General features: G+C 38.7%; 2 long non-coding RNA genes across 2 annotated transcripts; both read right to left on the bottom strand.

Annotated features, from left to right (window-relative positions):
* Positions 1-2,819: 2,819 nt before the first annotated feature.
* On the bottom strand, positions 2,820-4,494 carry LOC145129449 (uncharacterized). Its single transcript, XR_013717495.1, has 3 exons — positions 4,447-4,494; positions 4,272-4,356; positions 2,820-2,895 (listed from the first exon to the last, which is right to left on the bottom strand). It is a non-coding gene; the product is annotated as an uncharacterized LOC145129449 (long non-coding RNA).
* Positions 4,495-11,264: 6,770 nt separating this feature from the next.
* On the bottom strand, positions 11,265-13,110 carry LOC145129418 (uncharacterized). The gene is made up of 3 exons (XR_013717482.1): positions 12,892-13,110; positions 12,717-12,801; positions 11,265-11,340 (listed from the first exon to the last, which is right to left on the bottom strand). It is a non-coding gene; the product is annotated as an uncharacterized LOC145129418 (long non-coding RNA).
* Positions 13,111-24,539: the final 11,429 nt, after the last annotated feature.

A 24,539-nucleotide genomic window follows, 5' to 3' on the forward strand; every position in this document is an offset into this window, starting at 1 on the left:
CGGGAAGATATCTTGGAAAATGGCATTTTAGGGCCGAAGTCCCTCTATAGGGACCAAACCCTTCTTGAACCGGAGTCCCTCTAGAGGGACCAAACCCTTCTTGAACCGGAGTCCCTTTGGTGTAGCCACAGCCATCTAGCCGCGGCCAGCTAGCCGCAGCCAGCGAGGACCGCAGCCGGCGAACCGCAGCAGCGAGTCGCAGCCTCTGGACCGCAGCCAGCGAGCCGCAGCTCTCGGACCGCAGCCAAGCCGACCGCAGCCTCCGAACCGCGGTTCTTTCTTCCCTTCGGATCCACTTCAGTAACCAAGCCTGACTTCGGATTTTCCCCTTTTTCACCCGGTTTTCGACCACGACTTCGTTTTAAACCCGTTTTTCATGATTTTAACGTGGGATTTTCACCAAAATCCATATTTTATCACTTTTAACCTCCAGAACTCTTATTTTATTTATTTCTCAAGGATTTATTAATTAAAAATCATTAGTTTATATTAAGAAGATATTAACCCCACAAGTGGGTCAAGTGTGCCTACTTGCCTTCCATGTGTCACCCTCTCACTTGCCACCTTATCAACATCACACAAACCAATGCACACATCATTTCAAGCTCACAAGTTACTCCAGCAACCTTCCATATAAGGAAATCCCTGAAGGATTTCTTGAGTTACTTGCTCATTTCAAACATACACACTTCTCATATCACCACTAAAGAAACCACCACCTTGTGCAAGTGTTCTTGAGTTGCTACTGCACTTTTTGGTAAGTATTTCCTTCTAACTCAAGTGTTATTACATGTTTTCATAACACTCTTAGACCAACGACTCATATCTTCACACCAAAAATCGTTCTTAGTGATGAGTTTTGAGCATTCTAACACTTCCTAAGTGTACATGCAACCCTAATAACCTTGGATCTATGTTTGTCTAATAATCATGCAAAGTTGAATTCCAAGGTTATATTCCTATCTAGCATACATGGGGAACATTTTTAACTTGAATGAAAGATAGAATAACTTACCTTGTTGTTGATTATGATCCTTGAAACCTTGTAAGCCTAGCACCCCAAGTGTGATGCCTCAAATGCTTCACACAACACCAAATGCAAAAGAGTAAACTTTGAGAGAATCTTACACTTGCAAAATCGGCTCTAGCCCTTTTGTTTCTTAGTGTATCTGATTTTGGTGGAGAATGGGTTTCTTATATAGTGTTGACACATCTAGGGTTACACCATGTAAACCCTAATGTGTCATGACTCTTCATTTCCATGACCCATGGGTTTGTAACTCCCATGGAGCATCCTATGGGTGGAACCCAACTTGATAATCCATGGAGCCTCTTAGCCCACTATATAAGATATGGAAGATTTACATAATCTACCCATATATTTAATTAGTTATCTTTTGATCACTTAATTACTTCTAAATTAATTCTTGATCAAACTAATTAAATAATATTATTAATATATTAGAACTTATAATATATTAATAAACCATAAGTGTTATTTTTCTAAAACAGTGCAGAAAGGTTAAAAACTAGTTAACAGCTTATAATTGCCATAACACTTTGTATTATGTTGAGCAAAGTGTATAACAATAAGTTCTAAATATTGAATGTATTTTCTTGTTAGTTTATCATCATAAACTAAAATTTAGTCACTCATGATAAGATTATTCAATCATTTCGAACACATATAATAAACTATATTAAGCATAGTTTATGGATTTATAGCACTAATGTATTTTCATAAAAGAGTCCTTTTACATTACAAACGTTTTGGGATAAACTATAATAGGTATAGTTTATGTATCATTTACATTTCAAACCCATTTACCAAAGGTTTTCAGTTCAGTTCACGTAAATCTGTTAATGAATAAATTTATGAGACATTCGCTTCGTGTTACCTTCATGGTAACAAAGTCAAAAGTCCTGTAAATTGTAACCAGAGTCTCTTGTAGGGAGAGCGTGATAATTGTGTATAGATCTATATTGGGCTTGACAACCCGCACCTGAGCTGCTTGCAACAGCTAGACCGGCAGGTCTGTGGTGACAAGTGTCATATCATTCCGACGCTTGAAGAACGTCGTGTTACGAGGCCGTCTGTGTCTTAGCATGGTTACAAAAACTCACATGTGGTATTAACAAATCATAAGATTTACGGGTTTTACTTTTAAGTTAGCGAGTTATGTCGATTTAACTCACAGGAATTACTTTACACATAAAGTTTACGAGATATTTCCCAAATTAAAAAGGGTTTCATGTCGATTTAAAATCACTTTTATATCTTTAAGTATGGAAGAATACTTGTACACTTTCGGTCTTGGGATTTAAGACAACACATAACACATAAAGTTTACGGGATATTTCCCAAATTAAAAAGGGTTTTATGTCGATTTAAAATCACTTTTATATCTTTAAGTATGGAAGAATACTTGTACACTTTCGGTCTTCGGATTTAAGACAACACATAACACATAAAGTTTACGGGATATTTCCCAAATTAAAAAGGGCTTTATGTCGATTTAAAATCACTTTTATATCTTTAAGTATGGAAAAATACTTGTTTATTTTCGGTCCTGGGATTTAGGGCTACATAACTTTTATAAGGAAAATATTGGATTTCCTTTGGAAACATATTTCTATTAAACTTCATTTCTGTCACACCCCCAAACCAAGGATGGCGGAAACGTACGGGGGTGGAGGACTTCATGTATAGTATCATAACAACAATTGTAATAGTAATTCAAGCAAACACAACCAACAAATATATAATTGAAAAAGTTACATCATTGTATGAATTACATGTTTACGAATCAATTACAATATGTTGATAAAATATGAAATAGTAGACGCCTTAGCGTCCCATCCTCAAAAGCACTTGATTACCTGTTTAATGATTTCCTGAGAATACAAGTTGTTTGAAAAAGTGTCAACACAAAGGTTGGTGAGTTCATAAGCTTTTGTTTGGTATTATTAAAAGCCTTTCGTTTGTAAAAGTAGTATTTGTGTTAGAAAAATCCAATATTTTCCTTAATGTGTAAATGTAGTCTTAAAACCCAAAGACCGAAATGTACAAGTAATTTGTCATATTTATAGTAAAACAATGCAAGTTTAAATCGACATAAACTCGTTAAGTTTTAATGAAGTTCCCGTAAATTCCAATGTTTGTTAATACTTTAGGTGAGTTTATTATAACCATACTATGACCAAGGTTGCCTAAAACGACGTTCTTCAGGCGTCGGAAATGTTATGACATTTGTCACCCCAGACCTATCGGTCTAACTGTTGCATGCAGTTTAGGTGTGGGTTTGTCAAACCCAATATAGATCTATACACAAGTATCACGCTCTCCCTCAAGGAGACTCTGGTTACAATACAGGACTTAATGGTAATTTGAAGTAAATGTCTCACAAAGTCATTAACGGAATTACGTGTTATGAAAACTTGGTACCGTATGGCCGTACCTTGCTTAATGAAAATATCCTTTGTATAAATGTACCCTTTTTAAATGTATGTATTATGTAATGTATCATAAACTATATCTATTATAGTTTATCAACCAAGGGTAGTACGTGGTAATGTATGCAAACTATATTCAAAATAGTTTATTTAATATTTGAATGTATCGATTGTACTTTGATTATAATCACTTGTTATTCTTTATATTTTATATGACCAAATCCATTTGTAAACTGATGTGTGTCTAAATATTAAGATAAAATGTCATATATTGCAGTAACATATAATCACATAAAGATATACACCTTGCTCAACATGTTACAAGGTGAAATGAAATTAACAGCAACTTTTTGTTAAAAACAGTTTCTGTTACCGTTCTTAGAAAATTTATAGAAAAATCATCAAAGCTCTAAATCCAAATCCGCAAATTTTGAGAGTTTGGAATATGAGTCTAGTTTGTTCGTAAATTTTATCATGATTTTTAGTGATCTCTAACAGAGGTGAAAATGTTCATAATCACAGACTGGTCCGGGTTTGCCTCTGAAATGACAGGCAGTTTTGTAAAAATCACCATAAATTGTAGAAAAATCATATGGAGATGTGCAAGTAGCCATTTTAAAGCTAAGAGTTTGAACTACTTGCACCTGAAACAGTTTTGAAAACTAAAATATTTAAGTTGACCAAAACAGTTCGTGATTAACGTCCATCTTTTCTGATGTAATCTGTTAGAAAAAGTTTAATTGTGTTCTTGATGATTTTACTTGTATTCCCCCCTTAAAACTTAAGAAAAACATGTAAATGTATGGGTATGAACTCACCTTATGTGGTTTCAGTAGATGAAAGTGAGAGACAGGAAGTGTTCAACCCAAGAACACTAAGAAGATGTCTTGATGATTCGAGAATCTAACACCGAATAAGATGGAACTTGTGTAAGATATCAATGATTTGAGTAGAATGGAGTTTAATAATTATGTGAATGATGAAGATACTTACTAATTGAAGAAAGAAATCCCTGGAGATAGCCTTGAAGATTTTGAAGTTGAGAGAAAAGATGAGAGAATTTTGGAGAGTGTTCTTGGTTGCTAAGTGTAGAATGAAAGAGTTTTTATGGAGAATGAGGAGAGAGGATCAATCCTCCAGCTCTTAGAACGTGGGAAGAGCTGGAGATTGGGTGTAAAGGTCCACTAAGGTGACAAGGAGTAGTGGGAAAGAGTGGATGATCATAGAGTGAGGTGGTGGTGGCTTGCTTTTGTCATAAAATAAGGAAAAGCAAATATTCCCTCAATAATTAGTCCAACCACCAATTCTTTTAATACATTTTTATAAAAACCCTGGAGATTTATATATTTTGGGGCCTTAGTTTATAAAATAAAGTTTTGGGTGAAAATCCCACGTTAAAATAATGAAAAACGGAGTTAAAACGAAGTCGTAGTCGAAAAACCGGAAAAATTATGACACGCAAACATGCATGTCGTCTTCTTTTATGACAGGGGCTTCCTTGATACTCATTGCGTGTCATCAACACGCAAGTCGTAAGGTTACGACAGACAAATGTGTGTCGTCTTCCTTTATGACAGGGACTTCGGTCCTGAAGCTTCAGTTTTGGGTCCTTAAGCCTATTTTACCCGTTTTTACCCCGTTTCAAGTGGTTTTTGACCCAGTTAAGGGTCGGGATGGCCCGAATGATTACAAAAAATTAAAGGAACTTTTGAGAGAGATTTGGGAGAGATTCGGGAGAGATTTGGGAGAGATTTTAATAGAGAGAGGTTGAGTGAAAGAGATTGTGAGAGGTTTCGTTTGTGATCTTTTTGAGTGTCCGGCTTCGCAACGAAAGGTCCATAAACCCCGTTAAGCCATGATTTAGTGTCTTACACAATCCCGATGATTGTGCAATAGTGTTTTATCGCTTTGGTTTGTTGTTTAGCACTGTTAAGGTAAGGAAAATCAAACACATGAATTTTTCAAATGATGTTTTCTCATTGAAATAGCGAATTGTATAATGTAAACCCTAACATACAAGGGTTAATGGAGTTGACCGGTTTGACTTGTTGACTTTGTTTGACTTTGACTTGAGCGAAATTTGACGGTTGTCACATCATCCCCCCGTTAGAAGGAATTTCGTCCCGAAATTTTCATTTTGACTGGGATTTCAAGAGTTTGGGAAGAGATGTGGATACTTTTGTTTCATCTGATCCTCGCGTTCCCAGGTGAATTCGGGTCCTCGTTTAGCGTTCCAACGTACCTTCACGATGGGAATACGACTTTGTTTCGTTCGTTTGATTTCCCGATCCATGATTTCGACTGGTTCCTCCACGAAGTGGAGATTTTCGTTAACTTTGATTTCGTCGAGTGGTATTACGAGTGTCTCATCAGACAAACACTTCTTTAGGTTCGACACGTGAAACGTGGGATGTACTTTGTCGAGTTCCTGAGGTAATCGAAGTTTGTATGCTACTGGCCCAATCCTAGCAAGGATTTCGAATGGCCCGATGTACCTTGGATTTAGTTTCCCGCGTTTGCCGAATCGTATCATTCCTTTCCAAGGGGAAACTTTTAGTAGTACTCGATCACCCACCTGGAATTCCAAGGGTTTGCGTCGTTTGTCTGCGTAACTCTTTTGCCGATCGCGAGACGCTTTCAGTCTCTCTCGAATTTGAACGATCTTTTCTGTGGTTTCCCTTATGATTTCAGGGCCAGTGAGGGTGCTATTAGAGACTTGCCCTCTAGCTAGCTGTGTATCCCCCACCTCAGCCCAACACAGGGGTGATCTGCATTTGCGACCGTAAAGAGCTTCGAATGGAGCGACTTTGATGCTAGTATGATAGCTGTTATTGTAGGAGAATTCGATAAGCGGTAGATGGGTATCCCATGCTTTACCGAAGTCTATCACACAAGCTCTTAACATGTCTTCCAACGTTTGAATGGTTCGCTGGCTCTGTCCGTCGGTTTGTGGGTGGTAGGCCGTACTCATGTCAAGCCTAGTTCCCAATGATTTTTGTAGAGACTGCCAAAACCGTGAGGTAAATCTACTATCTCTATCGGAGATAATGGATATCGGCACACCATGGAGTCGTACAATCTCTCTGATGTACGTTCTAGTCAGCTTCTCCATCTTGTCGGTTTCTTTTATTGGTAGGAAGTGTGCTGATTTGGTCAATCTGTCTACAATTACCCATATTGTGTCAAGCCCGCCTGATGCCTTAGGCAGCTTGGTTATGAAGTCCATGGTTATTCGTTCCCACTTCCACTCAGGTATATCCGGCTGTTGTAATAGCCCGGATGGTTTCTGGTATTCTGTTTTGACCTTAGCGCAAGTCAGGCACTTGCTCACATAGGTAGCAATCTCAGCTTTCATGTTCGGCCACCAGTATAATTTCTTGAGGTCCAGATACATCTTATCCGACCCGGGATGGATGGAGTATCGAGTCTTGTGTGCTTCATTCATGACGACATCTCGGAGTCCACCGAACTTCGGTGTCCAAATCCGGTTCATGATATAACGTGCTCCATCCTCCTTGACTTCTAAGTTTTTATCCATTCCCCTTAATGTCTCTCCTGCCACCTTTTCTGGTTTCAAAGCTTCCAGTTGAGCTTCCTTGATTTGTATGGTCAGGTGGGAATGGATTGTCATTGTTAAGGATTTTACTCGGCGGCCCGAGTACTCCTTCCTGCTTAGAGCATCGGCCACTACATTGGCCTTGCCCGGATGATAACGAATTTCGCACTCGTAGTCATTCAGCAACTCCACCCATCTCCTCTGTCGCATGTTGAGCTCTTTCTGATTGAGGATATGCTGAAGACTTTTGTGATCAGTGAAGATAGTGCATTTCGTGCCGTAGAGGTAGTGTCTCCAGATCTTCAAAGCGAATACCACTGCTCCTAATTCCAGGTCGTGCGTAGCATAATTAACCTCGTGCGTCTTAAGCTGTCTTGATGCATACGCGATAACCTTCCCTCTCTGCATGAGCACACATCCGAGGCCTTGATTCGAAGCATCACAGTACACTACGAAGTCCTCGGTTCCCTCTGGGAGAGACAAGATCGGTGCGCTACATAGGGCTTGTTTTAACGTTTGGAAAGCAGTTTCTTGATTATTTTCCCACTTGAATATCACACCTTTCTGCGTCAAGGTGGTGAGTGGTTTCGCAATCTTGGAGAAGTTTTGTATAAATCTTCGATAGTAGCCAGCAAGCCCAAGGAATTGTCGAATTTCGGTTGGCGTCTTGGGTGCTGACCAATTCTCGATTGCCTTGATCTTGGAGGGGTCCACATGTATGCCTTTCTCACTTACCACATGTCCAAGGAAATCCACTTCTCTAATCCAGAATTCACACTTAGAGAACTTAGCATAAAGCTTCTCCGCTCTTAGCGTCTCTAGCACTTGGCGTAGATGTAGGCGATGCTCTTCTTCGCTTCGCGAGTAGATCAAGATATCGTCGATGAATACGATTACAAACTTGTCTAGGTAGGGTCGACACACTCTATTCATTAGGTCCATGAATACCGCAGGTGCGTTTGTTAAACCGAAGGACATCACCACAAACTCGTAGTGCCCATAGCGAGTTCTGAATGCAGTTTTGGGAATATCTTCTTCTTGAACTCGTAGTTGATGGTAGCCTGACCTTAGGTCGATCTTTGAGAAGAAATTTGCTCCTTGGAGTTGGTCGAAAAGGTCGTCGATTTGGGGCAGAGGATATCGGTTTTTGATGGTGAGCTTGTTTAGTTCCCGATAGTCGATGCACATGCGAAAGGATCCGTCCTTCTTCTTTACAAAAAGGACTGGTGCTCCCCAAGGTGAGAAGCTTGGTCTGATGAACCCTTTGTTCAAAAGCTCGGTCAACTGACTGGACAACTCCTGCATTTCTGATGGTGCGAGGCGGTATGGAGCTCTGGCTACGGGGGTAGCTCCGGGTATTAAGTCAATTCTGAAATCGACTTGTCGTGCGAGTGGTACACCAGGAAGATCCTCTGGGAACACATCCGGGAAGTTACACACTTCGGGGATGTCCTTGATGTCTTTCACGTCTTGTTTCTTGTCTACTACATGGGCTAAGAAGGCGTGGTACTCCTTCCGGAGATACTTTTGGGCTTTGATGCATGAGATGACTTGTAAATTCGCACTAGGTTTGTCACCATAGATGAGAAGGGTTTCGTCATTTGGTAGATTGAGGCGAACGGCCCTTTCGTAACATAGAATGTCGGCACGGTGAGGAACTAACCAATCCATCCCGATGATTACGTCGAAGCTTTTTATGGTGACCGGCATCAGGTCAATTTTAAATGTATGGTTGCCTAGAGTGAGAGTACATTCTGAGTATATATCGCTAGTGCGTTCTACTTTCCCATTTGCCATTTCTACTACATAAGTATCCTTTAGTGATTGGGGATTTTGTTCAAGTAAATGTTTATATTGGTGGCTCACGAAACTCCTCTCCGCTCCACTATCGAATAGTACGCATGCATAAGAGTTATTGAGGAGAAACGTACCGGTAACCACTGTGGGATCCTCGACTGCTTCCCCATGTCCTATTGCCAGGACTCTTCCTACTCCACCAGCATTAGGGGCTTGTGCTTTGGGGCAGTCTCTTTTGAAGTGACCTGCGTCTCCACAGTTGTAGCAGGTTCGGGTTGCCCCCGTACTGGCGACTTGGTTGATTGGTCGAGCCGGCGCTTTACAGAAACGAGCAGTGTGCCCCTTCCTGTCGCAGTTGTTACAGTGCATCTCCCTACAAGCACCATTGTGGTGAAAGTTGCACTTGTTGCACTTAGGTAGGGTTCCCGCATATGGCTTCGGTGGTGCTGGAGTGGTAGTAGTAGTGGCAGCATTTGTGGCAGCATGGACAGCAACAATTTGTTGCTTCTTAGCGGGGTCCTGTGCTGGTTGGCTCTTCTTTTCGTTCTAGAACTTCCTTTTGTTGTTTCCCCCTTTTGATTTATCAGTGGTGGTGGTTGTAGTATTATGACCGGCTCGGTGGTCAACAAGTTGTTGTGCCAGCTCCCTGGCACTATCAAAAGTTGTTGGCCTTGAAGCCAGGACACTACTTTGCACGTGGAGAGACAGTCCCCAAAGGTATCGCTCCACCTTTTTCTCCTCCGGAGTAACCATTGTTGGGCAGAGGAGAGCCAATTCATTGAATCGGGTGGTGTAGGTTTCAAGGTCAGAGCCCGTCATCCTGAGGTTCCAGAGTTCTTGTTCCAGTTTTTGAATTTCACCTCTCGGGCAGTACTCCTTCATCATCAACGTTTTTAGTTCTGCCCAGGTTATGGAGCTAGCCACTTCGAGAGTAAGTGACTTAACCCGGCAGTTCCACCAAGTAAGGGCCCGGCCGGTGAAGGTGAAGGCTGCGAACTTAACTTTGCTCGCTTCGGGGCAAGAGCACACCTGAAAGACTACTTCGGTCTTTTCAAACCATTGCATCAAAGTGATGACTCCCCCGCTTCCATTGAAGTTGTCGGGTTTGCCATTTGTGAAGTCTTTGTATGAACACTCTCTTGCACGCCACGTACTGTCTCCGTGGTTAGAGTTTGTAGCCCCCGATCCCGAACCACCAGCTCCGTTTGTCCCTATCTGCGACATTGCGGCCGCTACGGCTGCTGTTACTGCAGCCTGGAACATCGCAGGATCAAACTGTGGAGGCGGCGGCGGAGGAGGTGTTGCTGTGTTGCTGGAAGGTCTTGGTCTTCTCCTTGGCGGCATGGTTCTGTCATAAGTCGTAAACCAATGTACTTTTAGTAAAAGTGTATTTATAGGAAGAGAATCTTTTATACATAAAGTATATTATTACGTTGTTTTCCGGTATGTTTACGATACATACGATTTTATACTTTTAATTGACCCAAAACATTGGGTTATGAAAGTATAAAATATTTTATTTGAGTTTCCTTGTTTCCAAGTATATGACTGTTTGTAGAAGTTTCACATATACTAATTTAGTCGGGACATAATTAATATATTATATTTTAAAATGATCTTTATCGGTTACTTAATTAGTTGCAAAGTGCATACCAGTCATATGTGATTAAGATATAATAGTCCTTCGAATAGATGACCCTAACTCCAAGACCACAACCAAACAAGGACAGGAAGTGAAACAAAGATACATAAATTCTAAGTCTATAGCATCTTAGTTACATATGACCTTAGCGCATCCACTTAGCAGCTATTAATTTATAAATAAAGACCTATTTAATTATCAGATAATTTATTATAGTAACACAAAATACTCCTATAGTATTTGTAAATGTTTAGTTTTGAGTTCTTAAAGTATCCTTTGTAGTCTGTTATTAGGTTTGTTAGATTTGTTGTCCATCCTGACCATCCCCCGGTATATGCAAGTCAATTCCCGGACAGATATAGTTGATCAGGCTATATCCTTCCCAGATTTAATCCACATATACTAAGGCATACTCAAAATGTTCAACTCTTCTTCTTTTGCTTTATGTTTTCGCTAGTTATGATACCATGCGAGCATGTAATGTATGTATGTATACTTAAATCAAGAAAATCATTTATTTTCTAAGAGTGTATTTATTTGAAAAATGCACAAATCAGAGACTATTAGTCCCAATTGTGTTTATAGTTTGTATATCTTATGTGGTTTGATATACTTAATTCACTATAAACTGTGCTCTGATACCAATCTGTCACACCCCCAAACCAAGGATGGCGGAAACGTCCGGGGGTGGAGGACTTCATGTATAGTATCATAACAACAATTGTAATAGTAATTCAAGCAAACACAACCAACATATATATAATTGAAAAAGTTACATCATTGTATGAATTACATGTTTACGAATCAATTACAATATGTTGATAAAATATGAAATAGTAGACGCCTTAGCGTCCCATCCTCAAAAGCACTTGATTACCTGTTTAATGATTTCCTGAGAATACAAGTTGTTTGAAAAAGTGTCAACACAAAGGTTGGTGAGTTCATAAGCTTTTGTTTGGTATTATTAAAAGCCTTTCGTTTGTAAAAGTAGTATTTGTGTTAGAAAAATCCAATATTTTCCTTAATGTGTAAATGTAGTCTTAAAACCCAAAGACCGAAATGTACAAGTAATTTGTCATATTTATAGTAAAACAATGCAAGTTTAAATCGACATAAACTCGTTAAGTTTTAATGAAGTTCCCGTAAATTCCAATGTTTGTTAATACTTTAGGTGAGTTTATTATAACCATACTATGACCAAGGTTGCCTAAAACGACGTTCTTCAGGCGTCGGAAATGTTATGACATTTGTCACCCCAGACCTATCGGTCTAACTGTTGCATGCAGTTTAGGTGTGGGTTTGTCAAACCCAATATAGATCTATACACAAGTATCACGCTCTCCCTCAAGGAGACTCTGGTTACAATACAGGACTTAATGGTAATTTGAAGTAAATGTCTCACAAAGTCATTAACGGAATTACGTGTTATGAAAACTTGGTACCGTATGGCCGTACCTTGCTTAATGAAAATATCCTTTGTATAAATGTACCCTTTTTAAATGTATGTATTATGTAATGTATCATAAACTATACCTATTATAGTTTATCAACCAAGGGTAGTACGTGGTAATGTATGCAAACTATATTCAAAATAGTTTATTTAATATTTGAATGTATCGATTGTACTTTGATTATAATCACTTGTTATTCTTTATATTTTATATGACCAAATCCATTTGTAAACTGATGTGTGTCTAAATATTAAGATAAAATGTCATATATTGCAGTAACATATAATCACATAAAGATATACACCTTGCTCAACATGTTACAAGGTGAAATGAAATTAACAGCAACTTTTCGTTAAAAACAGTTTCTGTTACCGTTCTTAGAAAATTTATAGAAAAATCATCAAAGCTCTAAATCCAAATCCGCAAATTTTGAGAGTTTGGAATATGAGTCTAGTTTGTTCGTAAATTTTATCATGATTTTTAGTGATCTCTAACAGAGGTGAAAATGTTCATAATCACAGACTGGTCCGGGTTTGCCTCTGAAATGACAGGCAGTTTTGTAAAAATCACCATAAATTGTAGAAAAATCATATGGAGATGTGCAAGTAGCCATTTTAAAGCTAAGAGTTTGAACTACTTGCACCTGAAACAGTTTTGAAAACTAAAATATTTAAGTTGACCAAAACAGTTCGTGATTAACGTCCATCTTTTCTGATGTAATCTGTTAGAAAAAGTTTAATTGTGTTCTTGATGATTTTACTTGTATTCCCCCCTTAAAACTTAAGAAAAACATGTAAATGTATGGGTATGAACTCACCTTATGTGGTTTCAGTAGATGAAAGTGAGAGACAGGAAGTGTTCAACCCAAGAACACTAAGAAGATGTCTTGATGATTCGAGAATCTAACACCGAATAAGATGGAACTTGTGTAAGATATCAATGATTTGAGTAGAATGGAGTTTAATAATTATGTGAATGATGAAGATACTTACTAATTGAAGAAAGAAATCCCTGGAGATAGCCTTGAAGTTTTTGAAGTTGAGAGAAAAGATGAGAGAATTTTGGAGAGTGTTCTTGGTTGCTAAGTGTAGAATGAAAGAGTTTTTATGGAGAATGAGGAGAGAGGATCAATCCTCCAGCTCTTAGAACGTGGGAAGAGCTGGAGATTGGGTGTAAAGGTCCACTAAGGTGACAAGGAGTAGTGGGAAAGAGTGGATGATCATAGAGTGAGGTGGTGGTGGCTTGCTTTTGTCATAAAATAAGGAAAAGCAAATATTCCCTCAATAATTAGTCCAACCACCAATTCTTTTAATACATTTTTATAAAAACCCTGGAGATTTATATATTTTGGGGCCTTAGTTTATAAAATAAAGTTTTGGGTGAAAATCCCACGTTAAAATAATGAAAAACGGAGTTAAAACGAAGTCGTAGTCGAAAAACCGGAAAAATTATGACACGCAAACATGCATGTCGTCTTCTTTTATGACAGGGGCTTCCTTGATACTCATTGCGTGTCATCAACACGCAAGTCGTAAGGTTACGACAGACAAATGTGTGTCGTCTTCCTTTATGACAGGGACTTCGGTCCTGAAGCTTCAGTTTTGGGTCCTTAAGCCTATTTTACCCGTTTTTACCCCGTTTCAAGTGGTTTTTGACCCAGTTAAGGGTCGGGATGGCCCGAATGATTACAAAAAATTAAAGGAACTTTTGAGAGAGATTTGGGAGAGATTCGGGAGAGATTTGGGAGAGATTTTAATAGAGAGAGGTTGAGTGAAAGAGATTGTGAGAGGTTTCGTTTGTGATCTTTTTGAGTGTCCGGCTTCGCAACGAAAGGTCCATAAACCCCGTTAAGCCATGATTTAGTGTCTTACACAATCCCGATGATTGTGCAATAGTGTTTTATCGCTTTGGTTTGTTGTTTAGCACTGTTAAGGCTAAGGAAAATCAAACACATGAATTTTTCAAATGATGTTTTCTCATTGAAATAGCGAATTGTATAATGTAAACCCTAACATACAAGGGTTAATGGAGTTGACCGGTTTGACTTGTTGACTTTGTTTGACTTTGACTTGAGCGAAATTTGACGGTTGTCACAATTTCATCTAGAATTGTTAGACTTCAGCTATAATCGCTAAGTGTATATGCTAGGGTTATATAAGAATTTAGTCAATCGACTTAGAATTGGTGGGCCCGCCTTATCTCTTGTTCCTTGTTTGGTTGTGGACCTAGGGTAGACCCATTATATTCAACGGTTTATTTACTGGAATTTTATATAACTTATATACGCTGGGCGACTATAGAAGGAATCTATGGGTCCTTCTAGGGATCATTATCGCATAACATAAGAGCATTCATTTCACACTTAATAAAGAAGATATTGGATTTTCTAGAAATATACTTTGTCGCTTTTACAAGGAAAACAGTTTCTTTCTCAAACAAAACTCTTATGAACTCACCAACTTAATTGTTGACGCTTTTTCAAACTACTTGTATTCTCAGGAATTCAGTGAAACAGGAAATCAACCGCTTTTGAGGATGGGACGTTAAATCGTCAAACATTTCATTTTTGTCATCATAAGTGTAATTGATTGGAATCATGTAAACACATACTATTGTATAACTTTTTCAATTATATTTATGATGGTTGTATTTACTTTGGGCACTATTATACTCGTTGTTGTGATACTATACATGAAGTCCTCCACCCCCGGACGTTTCCGCCATCCTTGGTTTGGGGGTGTGACAGATTGGTATCAGAGCATTGTTTATAGTGAACTAAGTATATCGAACCACATAAGATATACAAACTATAAATGCATTGGGACTTAAGTCTCTGATTTAAACATTTTCAAAATAACTATACTTTTAGAAATAAATAATTTCTTGTTAAAAGTATGAGGGCATGCATACATACTAGTATAGTATCATATCTAGGATAACACAAAAGTTAAAAAAAAATAGAGGAGTTGTGCAATGTGAATATGCCCTGGGATATGCAATCAAGTCTGGGAGAAATATAGCCTGATCAACTATATTCGTCCGAGAAGTGACTAGTATGTGCCGCGGGATAGTCATAGTGGACAACAAGTCTATCAACTTACCAACACCCATACCAGAAAATCGTTAACAACCAAACATAACATTTAAAATACTATAGGAGTATTTTGTGGTAGTATAACTTATGTGAAAACTAAACTGATAGGTCTACAATCACTAAATGGATACGCTAAATTTATATATAACCTAGATATATAACTGATATGCACCAAAGTAATTAAAGAGTATCAAACCCCTATAAGTATTTCTAGGAATATAATTATTACATGCCTCTTACCTCACCCTTATTCTCGCACGGACATCATGACAAGATATTACTTACCGGGAGACCCCTACTTTCCGAACCCGGAAAGTTAGTGGTTGATGAGGAAAAAGGTCGGAGATGGAGCCAGAGGTCGACAACTCTCCTTACATAGCCACGACTCTCACAAACCGCCTCGACTACATCGAACCTGTGCCCCGTTGGGAAACATTAATCAAGGGATGGAGTCGCCATCAGCAACAACAATCGCCATTTGGGGACGAATTGTCGTAAGCAGGGTTCATTTTACTCACAATACCTGGTAGATTAGGCCTATGAGTATGCGTTGGTGTTACTCCCCTCCATGTGTAGGCCCGACCCCTCGAGTTAGTGATTACCCTAGTCGAGAGATTTATTTGCAGTCCAAACTTTTCCTTGCAATAATGTGGTGTAGACCTGCATCAGGCTCAAAACTTTTCTCTAAAAACTAAATATACTATAATCATACAAACGAAAGGGGCATACGTATTATTTCATTGGGAGAAATACTACTAAGAATTCATAAGTTTATTATATATAGACTCTCATTATGAATTATTTTCAAAAGACACCAAAAACATTGGAATTAAATACACTCAGAACTAAGATAAACTGAGTGAGATAACTCCTGGCGTATAAACCCTTATTCAATACTCATTATCATTTCTTCTTTTTAAACCTCATGGCTGAAAGGTGCCTTTCCATAGACCTATAGGGTGTGGTCATACCAGCACTAATGCACCGGATCCCATCAGAACTCCTCAACCAAGTGTGTTTGGACAAACCTAATCCTAGGATGGGAAAAACTTAACACCCGTACAAAACCTACTTCTACCCACTACCATAACTCCGTCTCCGGAACGTTAGCAGAAACATCAAGAATAGTTCAGCAATTTGCGAAATTTATATATGTGTATATAAATGATAAGGGTATAATTAGAATCATCCCCACTCACGAAACCGTTTCTCCCCATGCAACAGAGTTATGTCTTCACAAGAAGGTAACCAGCCAACAAGCAAGGCAGCAATCCTGCAGATAGACTCTGCTACTTTCCAAGCTGCGGTCACGGCAGCCGTGACAGCCGTCATGACGCAACTCAATACTAACAACGCCAGCAGAGTTGGAGGCGGTGTTGGCAATTCTAACCGCAGTAACAGTCAAGAACACCAGCGGGTGTCTACCCACGAAGACGCCTCAGGCCACAAGCCCAAGAGCAAGAAGCGGAAGTTTTGGAATAAAAAGGAGCACAACCTATCTCAAAAACGCGCTAAAAGACAACAATCTGTGGCTGCCCCAGTAATTACAACATCAGTCCCGACTCATGCCTCGATACTAGCCACAACGTCTGTCACTCAAGCACCGGTCAGACAATATATGGGAACACTTCCAAAGTGTATCAAGTGTAGCTACCATCACAATGGGGTTTGCCGGGTGATGCACTGTAAAAACTGCAATAAGGACGGACATACTACCCGCTTCTGCAGGAAACAGACCCATCACATCGCTTCAATCACCAACATCAGTGTAAGTCCAGTATGCTACCTATGCGGTGGAAGGGGACACTTCAAGAGGGACTGTCCAACTGAGAGGAATGACGGAGGAGCAGGAGGAGTGTGACAACCAAACCAGCAGGAGCAACAAGGAACCTTATTAGGACTTTTGTAATGTTTCCAACAACAAAAACATTTAAGTACCATATGTTTGTAATGAATTTGGTATGTTTGCTAAAATTGTCGTATATCAAAAAGTAGTTAAAAATACTCTCTCGTTCAATCAAATCAAAGACACTTATATATGATCTTAGGATCATTACCAGTAAGCTCGGATAACTTGGTATATACATCAGGGTTAATCATAATCAAAATACTACAAGCTTAAAGCAAATAATTCCGTCTTAACCCCTATTCCATGTCTAGTAGTGGGATTAGGGTAAAGACACTCACTCGACGGTTTCATCAATACCAATTTACATACGACATACATATACCGATCGATCATGGAATGATCGGTCGGGGATCATGATATAAGGAATCACTACTAAATTTCAGAACACACTTACTACCAGTACTAGCTGTTGTGATATGAATCATTTGCAATAACAATAACACCGATCAAAACAGAGCACAATAACCCCAACGAATGATTCGTACGAATACAACTTAACACATGTGTTACTAAAAGGATCTGTTGTCGTCATTCGATGTCGATTGGTATAGTCCTCACTTTCCCGATTAAACGGCTACGAAAAGACCCTTCGCCTAACCCACTGAATATCGAAAACCTTCGTCTCTCAAAAGCGCAAATCCAACACGGACCTCCAGGTCACCTCTCGCTACGAAACCCCAAAACACTCACCAGAGGAGTATTATACCTTCCGCACCTTTTTATTCCTAGTAAACCCTTCGAGAATATCACAAGTATAACAAGACAAGAGCAAGCACAGAAGCTTGAGACGGATACAGTTAGTCTATCGCTACGAAGTGTATATGCGAGGAATATATAATTAAGATTTTATGGACATTGGATGTGTGTTTCTGCCCTATTTCCTGTTCCTTGTCTGGTTGTGGACTTGGGGCGGAGTCACCCATCAAACTGTCTTACCAATCCTAATTATATACGACCTCTATATGCAAGTTAAAGATAGATGGACCAGGTACGAGTCCTACCATGAACTTCGGGACAAGGCTACCCAGGAGTGTGAATGAACGTCCTACCATCCGAATAAGTCTAGCCTCGAAAACCGAACCCATATGCTCCCTACCGACCTAATCAAATGAGAAACACTAAAGCAGACCTTATGCAGCGCTCCGAGGGGAAGTATTACTTACGACTTAGTATAAATTTGAGAAAGGCTGAAAGCATCTCGAAGCCGACAAAAGAACTACACCGATAAGCGACGCAAACCCTCGAAATTGCGGGTTGGTGACCAAGTTCTACCGAAGGCCTCACCATTCAAAAGAATGATATGTTTCGGTAAACAAGGGAAACTAAATCCAAGGTACAACGGACCATTCGAAATCCTTGCTAGGATTGGCTCAGTAGCATACAAACTCCGACTGCCCCAAGAACCTAATAATGTACATCCAACCATCCACGCGTCCAATTTAAAGAAAGGTATGTCTGACGAGACTCTTGTGATACCTCCCGACGAAACCAAAGACGTATCCCTGTTGTGAAGATCTATTGGATCGTGAAACAAGGACCCGAGTTCACCTGGGAACGTGAAGGCCAAATAAAGCAAAAATACCCACATCTATTCCCCAACCCTTGATGTCCCACTCAAATACAAATTTCGGGACGAAATTCCTTCTAACGGGGGGATAATGTGACAACCGTCAAATTCAAGTCAAAGTCAACAAGTCAAACCGGTCAAACTTAACTAGTACTTGTATGTTAACAATGTAAAAACCCTAAAAAGGGAGTTAAACGCATCAAAACACGACTAAGGACCCTTTCGGGGACTTAAAACGATCATTAACGAACCTTGCAGTTGCAGATTATGCGATAATAATGGCTAAGCTTAAAACTCCCCCAAATCTCTCCAAGAATGTGAAATCTCTCCAAGTATGTGAAATCTCTCCCAAATCTCTCCAAGTATGTGAAATCTCTCCCAAATCTCTCTAAGTATGTGAAATCTCTCCAAGTATGTGAAATCTCTCCAAGTATGTGAAATCTCTCCCAAATCTCTCCAAGTATGTGAAATCTCTCCAAGTATGTGAAATCTCTCCCAAATCTCTCCAAGTATGTGAAATCTCTCCCAAATCTCTCCAAGTATGTGAAATCTCTCCCAAATCTCTCTAAGTATGTGAAATCTCTCCAAGTATGTGAAATCTCTCCCAAATCTCTCCAAGTATGTGAAATCTCTCCCAAATCTCTCCAAGTATGTGAAATCTCTCCAAGTATGTGAAATCTCTCCCAAATCTCTCCAAGTATGTGAAATCTCTCAAAGTATGTGAAATCTCTCCCAAATCTCTCCAAGTATGTGAAATCTCTCCCAGTATGTGAAATCTCTCCCAAATCTCTCAAAGTAGGTGAAATCTCTCCAAGTATGGGAAATCTCTCCCAAATCTCTCTCAAAATCTCTCTCAACTTTTTATAGTCATCCCGACCCTTAACTTGGCCAAAAACCATGAGAAACGGGAAGATATCTTGGAAAATTGCCTTTTAGGGCCGAAGTCCCTCTATAGGGACCAAACCCTTCTTGAATCGAAGTCCCTCTATAGGGACCAAACCCTTCTTGAACCGGAGTCCCTTTGGTGTAGCCACAGCCATCTAGCCGCGACCAGCTAGCCGCAGCCAGCAAGGACCACAGCCGGCGAACCGCAGCAGCGAGCCGCAGCCTCCGGACCGCAGCCAGCGAGCCGCAGCCCCCGGACCGCAGCCCTCGGACCGCAGCCAAGCCGACCGCAGCCTCCGAACCGCGGTTCTTTCTTCCCTTCGAATCCACTTCAGTAACCAAGCCTGACTTCGGATTTTCCCCTTTTTCACCCGGTTTTCGACCACGACTTTGTTTTAAGCCCGTTTTTCATGATTTTAACGTGGGATTTTCACCAAAATCCATATATTATCATTTTTAACCTCCAGAACTCTTATTTTATTTATTTCTCAAGGATTTATTAATTAAAAATCATTACTTTATATTAAGAAGATATTAACCCCACAAGTGGGTCAAGTGTGCCTACTTGCCTTCCATGTGTCACCCTCTCACTTGCCACCTTATCAACATCACACAAACCAATGCACACATCATTTCAAGCTCACAAGTTACTCCAGCAACCTTCCATATAAGGAAATCCCTGAAGGATTTCTTGAGTTACTTGCTCATTTCAAACATACACACTTCTCATATCACCACTAAAGAAAGCTTCTTTCTCTCTACATTCCACCACCATGTGCAAATGTTCTTGAGTTGCTACTGCACTTTTTGGTAAGTATTTCCTTCTAACTCAAGTGTTATTACATGTTTTCATAACACTCTTGGACCAACGACTCATATCTTCACACCAAAAATCGTTCTTAGTGATGAGTTTTGAGCATTCTAACACTTCCTAAGTGTACATGCAACCCTAATAACCTTGGATCTATGTTTGTCTAATAATCATGCAAAGTTGAATTCCAAGGTTATATTCCTATCTAGCATACATGGGGAACATTTTTAACTTGAATGAAAGATAGAATAACTTACCTTGTTGTTGATTATGATCCTTGAAACCTTGTGAGCCTAGCACCCCAAGTGTGATGCCTCAAATGCTTCACACAACACCAAATGCAAAAGAGTAAACTTTGAGAGAATCTTACACTTGCAAAATCGGCTCTAGCCCTCTTGTTTCTTAGTGTATCCGATTTTGGTGGAGAATGGGTTTCTTATATAGTGTTGACACATCTAGGGTTACACCATGTAAACCCTAATGTGTCATGACTCTTCATTTCCATGACCCATGGGTTTGTAACTCCCATGGAGCATCCTATGGGTGGAACCCAACTTGATAATTCATGGAGCCTCTTAGCCCACTATATAAGATATGGAAGATGGGACGTTAAATCGTCAAACATTTCATTTTTGTCATCATAAGTGTAATTGATTGGAATCATGTAAACACATACTATTGTATAACTTTTTCAATTATATTTATGATGGTTGTATTTACTTTGGGCACTATTATACTCGTTGTTGTGATACTATACATGAAGTCCTCCTCCACCCCCGGACGTTTCCGCCATCCTTGGTTTGGGGGTGTGACATTTATTTTAGGATCGTTCCTCATGAACTATATCTCTGCATTGATATTGTTTGATTCGGTGGCTACCCGATCTTTTGTATCGCTTACGCTTAGCAAGAGGTTTGTTGGAGCTCTGGGGGAGCTGGATTGTCCTTTAGAGGTTGAGATTTCACAATTTCAAATTCTTGTTACTACTAAATGCATTAGAATTCCAACTTTACATGTAATGACCTTTTGTAATGTCGAGGCTTCAAAGTCACAGAGACTTTGCCAACAATATTACAAAATGTTCCATTGAAACTTTGTTACTTAAAACAGTTCCATGGTAACGAAGTCTCCAATTCAAGATACATTTCTTGAACACCTTCCTTGCATCAAAGTTTCTAACTCCATGTAGATTTTAATAACCAACTCCCACTATGGAAACATTTCCATATTCCCATATGACCATCAATTCTGAACAAGAATCATCTCCACTCAGAATTATGTCAATATGGTCCTTCCAACCAATACTCTACTTCCAACTGTCCACAAGCAACCAATCCTTTGGTATAACCTCATAATGTTCTTGACAGTTGTTTAACAACTTTAGTCACACAAAGTTCTAGTCCTTTTACCTCTCAATATCCAAGGAATTTAGGAAAAATCAGAACAAGTGAATATTATAGCATATGTAATCAATCATATATCCGAATATGGGACTCGATTCATAATGTCTTACATAAAGACCTGACATTTCGTCTGTCTCTTGCTATAATATTTCCATATATCGAATTTCCTATGTCGAATCATTTCAACACGATATTCATATATGTCCAAGGCTAAGTTCCATTACGTCCTTCAATCTAAACCTTTAGATTTGAAATGAAGTATGAGTGCCCTCTCCCTTAAATCTTTCTATAGCGAAGCAATTTCCAAACTTTGCAACTTGCAAGTTGAAATCTTTGTTTCCTACAATTAGTATTGTCAATTTGCAACACTTAGCATAAAAATTATGCTCTTACTAGCATAACAATTATGCTCCTGTTAGCTTTGACATGTATTCAGAAATCACTTCCAGAAATCAATATTTTTTGACTTTCTTACTAAAGTGCATATTTCTGATACATGACGCTTCGATTAGTCTTTATCTAGACCTCTCAAGCTTATACACCTTCATTAGATAGCATATGTGTGCGTTTAAACCCTTTCAGAATTTATAGCTATAAGTTCTGAACGGTTAGACCATTTCTTGCCATTTCTCACAATTCGAACTATGAAAAGGGATGCCGTAATCATATTGCCAATTTGAGAATGCAATTATCACAACCCCTAACTATTATGATATCAATCTTTAAAATCTACCAGCAAAAGTATTTCCTCATAATTATTTTCATAAATTAGAGCGAAACCTTTTGCCACCTAGATTTTATGGTGTATGTGTTCCGATCCATGTGAACCTATCACTTTCAACCTAAAATCATAAGACAAGGTTTATGAAAAATTCAAATTTATCTTTCATGGAATGAACTTTACTTATTCTTAATTTCTTGTCATTTGGCAGCACAAGGGCCTACCAGTGCTTCCATTTTGTTTAAGCAGTTCACCCATATTGATCGATGTACATTAACTGACCAACGTGCTCTGCCTTTTGTAGTCAAATGAGAACCATATAACTCATAATCATTGCCAATTCAACTGAAAGATGCACAGAAACAAGAATGTGTCAACTTAACACGATAGGTTATCAACCTCAGGTCGTGTGCTAGTGATAACTAAAAGGTTTATTCTTGATTGACTCCTGAAACTCTTCAAGACCAATAAGACTCCACTGACTTCTTGACATATAAGTTTCCCTTTTAAGGGACATTCCTCGACAAGCTTAAACAATTATTCAAAAGTTAGAGTGGATTCTCAACAAGAAAACACTTTAGCGTATCCTTTGTTTTAACCAAAATATCACAACTTCCAATTCCAATGTGCTAGAGTAAGAAAACATTATTACCCCACATTTCATGAGGTGTTATAAATCTAATTAGTATGAAACAAGCTTCAAGATACGATTTATAGTCACTAGAGCATGACTCTAAAATTTTAACTGGATACGAAGTATGAATCATCTCTTGATTGAACCATTTCAACAATATCTTATTCCTCTTCTTAGTCAAAACAATTTCACTAAGATGTTCTTCGAGGATCAATTGTGATATGGTTCCACAATCATTAAGATGATCATAAAACATGATACTAAAGTACTCTCCTTTCCTTTCATATTGGAGAAACCTTTATCTTTCTGCCTAACAAATTCTTCTTATTCGTTCTGCTACTCTTTGACACTTTTCAAAGCATCAGAATTATGCTTAATCTTATAAACACAACCATGTTTACTGAAAGCACCAATAAATCATGACAATTAAGGTTATCATCCTTTGTGGCGGATCTGAATAGTCCACATCAATGTGTACTAGATGATTTAGTCCTTCACTTGACACACATAAACATGTGATCAACGAATTAGTCATAATCTTCCAACGATTAAGATTCTCATACATCACACTATTCAAATTGCATGACTCCAAGTTTCTATCCAATTGAAACTTGGGCGATGAGAATTCATTTTCACTTGGTTACGTATGACAATACCACAAATGATATTATCAAGAATCAAATCCACATTTAACATTGCTAATAATAGAAATATAACCACCAATTTTCATAAATGCCATTACAAGGAAATATAAAGTAAATAAATCAAAAATTCACTCTTATTGATAAAAAGCTGAAAATTTTGTCCTTACAATGCAAATATATGAAAACTATGTTTCTATATATTTCCTAAGCAATCTATTAATCTATCATAACTCCTAAGCAGTAGCTTCCAAAATCTGATCATTGAACCATGTGATTGAAATTCATCTCTTACGATCAAATTCAACTTAATCTTCTTAAGCTTCCTTATTTCTCTTAGCTCCTGCAAAACATCAAAATGTGACTATCACATCATGTATTAAAAATCTATTAAGAGGAACTTAATAAAATAATGGAGTTAGATAGTGGATGTACCTGAAGTGGAGTCACACGACTTGACTTTACTATCTTTAAGATCTTTCAAGTAGTCTGGAAAGCTTCGCATCCAATGCCCCTTCAAATGGAAATAGAAACATATGGACCTTTCAGGAATAACACCTGAGACTATCTCAGAACTAGCCTTTCTCTTTACCATATGGTCAGATGGTTTGACCTTGGCCGATCCCTTTCCATTGGGAAAATAAACCTTTTATGGACTACCATTGTTGCAATTATCAATGTCCATGGAAAATTTGGAGACAAATCCTTCAAACACTTTTGCTTGGCTTGTGCTTTTAAACATTTATGCTTCAACAACAATCAACATATATGTTAGATCAATTAGGGTCATGTTGTGGTCCCTCACATAATAGTCTTTAATGAAGTGACTATATGACTCAGGAAGCGAAAGTAGAACCAAGTCAATGGCCAACTCCCTTGGGAAAATGACACCCAACATCCCCAATATGTCAATGTACGATTTCATTTTCAGAACATGCACACACATAGACTTTCCATTTTGATGTTTACATGCCA

This window comes from Lactuca virosa, chromosome 8, assembly GCF_052849685.1.
Source record: "Lactuca virosa cultivar CGN04683 chromosome 8, Lactuca_virosa_CGN04683_v6, whole genome shotgun sequence".
NCBI lineage: Eukaryota > Viridiplantae > Streptophyta > Magnoliopsida > Asterales > Asteraceae > Lactuca > Lactuca virosa.